The sequence below is a fragment of the Bombina bombina genome, chromosome 4, assembly GCF_027579735.1.
Source record: "Bombina bombina isolate aBomBom1 chromosome 4, aBomBom1.pri, whole genome shotgun sequence".
Classification (NCBI taxonomy): Eukaryota; Metazoa; Chordata; class Amphibia; order Anura; family Bombinatoridae; genus Bombina; species Bombina bombina.
Window position 1 is genome coordinate 346,417,871 of NC_069502.1, and position 3,346 is coordinate 346,421,216.

The window sequence follows — 3,346 nt, forward strand, 5'->3', positions numbered from 1 at the left end:
GATGGGCCAGATGGATGGGCCCGTGGCTGGATTGGTAAAGGGCAGAGAGCTCCAGTCCGACTCAGACGCCAGCAAGGTGGAGGTGGAGTATTGGTTTGGGCTGGTATCATCAAAGATGAGCTTGTGGGGCCTTTTCGGGTTGAGGATGGAGTCAAGCTCAACTCCCAGTCCTACTGCCAGTTTCTGGAAGACACCTTTTTCAAGCAGTGGTACAGGAAGAAGTCTGCATCCTTCAAGAAAAACATGATTTTCATGCAGGACAATGCTCCATCACACGCGTCCAAGTACTCCACAGCGTGGCTGGCAAGAAAGGGTATAAAAGAAGAAAATCTAATGACATGGCCTCCTTGTTCACCTGATCTGAACCCCATTGAGAACCTGTGGTCCATCATCAAATGTGTGATTTACAAGGAGGGAAAACAGTACACCTCTCTGAACAGTGCCTGGGAGGCTGTGGTTGCTGCTGCACGCAATGTTGATGGTGAACAGATCAAAACACTGACAGAATCCATGGATGGCAGGCTTTTGAGTGTCCTTGCAAAGAAAGGTGGCTATATTGGTCACTGATTTGTTTTTGTTTTGTTTTTGAATTTCAGAAATGTATATTTGTGAATGTTGAGATGTTATATTGGTTTCACTGGTAAAAATAAATAATTGAAATGGGTATATATTTGTTTTTTGTTAAGTTGCCTGATAATTATGCACAGTAATAGTCACCTGCACACACAGATATCCCCCTAAAATAGCTTTAACTAAAAACAAACTAAAAACTACTTCCAAAACTATTCAGCTTTGATATTAATGAGTTTTTTGGGTTCATTGAGAACATGGTTGTTGTTCAATAATAAAATTAATCCTCAAAAATACAACTTGCCTAATAATTCTGCACTCCCTGTATAGATATGGTAACAATTCACGCAAATTCTATCACTGAAATCTAATAAAAAAATAATTTCAGAAAATTTAGAATTGGTTGAAGAATATCGGAAATACTATACTAAATTATACTCTTCGGAAAGTGAAAATGAGAAAGACAATAACAATCACTTTTTAGACAGGATTAATATACCGAAGATTACGCCTTCTGTCATTCCTAAAAGTGGTAAAGATCCACAGATTGTTAATTCATATCGTCCGATTTCACTCCTTAATCAGGATTGTAAGATATTAACTAAAGTTTTAGCTAATAGGTTGAAAATCTTACTTCCTTAATTGATTCATAAGGATCAATCAGGGTTAATTCAAGCTAGATACTCCTGTAGGAATAGCTGTAAAGTATTGCATATAGTAAACCTATAAATTCTGAATGCAATGTTGTTGGCCCTAGATGCTGAGAAGGCTTTCAACCGGGTAGAGTGGCCATACTTAAAGTGAAGGTCCATTTTGATGAATTAGTGCCCGGTTTTTAATAAACCTATTAAAAACAAGGGCACTTGAATTCATCAAAATTGACATTTCACTGTTTTCTTCAAAAACTTACCTTTTAATCCTGGCAGTCGCTCCAGCACTTCCTCCACCCGTCGCAAGCTGTCTTCACGGGTCCAAAATGATGAATCCGGCTTCCTCCAATCACAGCGTTGGCTCAGGCCAAGATTTCCCCGGGGGAGGAGCTGTGATTGGAGGAAGCCTGACTCGTCATTTCTGACATCTGCAGCGGCTTCCGACGGCCGGGAGAATCGCTGGAGCGGCATTCAGGATTAAAAGGTAAGTTTTTGAAGAAAACGTGTGAAATGTCAATTTTGATGAATTAAAGTGCCCTTGTTTTTAATAGGTTTATTAAAAACCAGGCACTAATTCATCAAAATGGACCTTCACCTTAATATCCTGCCTTAGCAAGACTGGCTGTAGACTGGCTGGTGGGCTCAGAGCATTTTTTATGTAAATTCCTTGGGAAATATATCCCCAAAAGGAATAGACAGAACATATGAACTTCATTTAGAAAGGAATGAAATCGACACAGTTATTAGAAATAACGTTATCTATAACTGAACTCTGAAAGCTTGGTCTAAGATCAGTAGCATGCTGAAATTCCCTATCAAAAGTTCAGTTTATTTAACAAACATGCATCCATAATATACTGTCTAAGTGCCCCTTTCTGATGAGTTGTATTTATTTAAATTTTAGGAGAAAATAAAACAGTTTTAGAAAATACTTATATATGTTTGGTTCTTTTTTTTTTTACTAAAATATATTTTTAAAATATATTATATTTGTTTTAAATTGTTAGAGAAAAACAAGGAAATTAATTTTTCTTTAAAACCTTTAAAATCAAGAAAATTCCTAAATTAAACTGCCCCCACTTCCATCTTGGAAACTATGCATGACATCAACATTGACATAATTAATTACATCACACTTTACATTGCTAATGACATCATCATTGACATCACTAGTGAAAATTATATACATGTGTATGTCTATACACAATTCGTGAAGAAATATATATTTTAACAAAAAATCCCCCAGAGATAACTTTTTGTAACAGTATGGGTGATGCCACTAGAGAAATGTGTTAGTGTGGCGTTGAAGGGAGCTAAGAGGATATTCAGGGCTGTGTTTAAAGAAGAAGAGATGAGAGGATAAGGAGGCTGTGTGTAATAGACAGGTGGGAAGAGGACAGTGTGTGCAAGGGAGAGAGGAATAAGATGACTGTGAAATGATGGAAGAAGGGGAAGGGAGTGAGAGGGTGAGGAGGATAGTGGATATCAGGTAGGTGGAAAAAAGGTTCAGGAGGAGGAGGCTGTGTTTGAGGAGAGATGGCTAAAAGTATTAAAAGAAGCTGGTGTTTGAGGGTTAGTTGGATTGAGAGGTAGAGCAGAGTATAAAGGACAGTTTGCTGGGAAGATGAGTTAGGCAGATTGTGAGGTAAAAAAGCGAGAGTGTGAGTTTGACATTGTGTGAGTCTGTGTAAGGTGGGAGGATGAGGAAGTGGTTACATGTGAGGGAGGGGGGGGGGGAATGAAATGGGGACCAGGGGCTTATGTTAGGGATGTTATAGATAAATAGATAGATAAACACACAGACACATATAATAAATGTTCCCTCTGATTGTATTATGATGTCACTAGTAATTCCATTGATGTCATACATGAAGTCTTTAGTGATGTTTTTGATGATGTCATGCAAAGATCCCAAGGGGGAAGTTAGGGCAGTTTAAGTAAGGAATTTCCTTGCTTTTACACGTTTGATAGAAAACCTAAACTCTGGTTTTAAAGTATTTTTTTGGCCAATTCATTTCTATAAGTAATAGTTTGCTTTTTATGTCTTTTATAATAAAGTTTAAATTTAAAATTTTATGTATTTTCTATTTAAAGGGGCAGTTTAGTCAAAATTAAACTTGCATGAT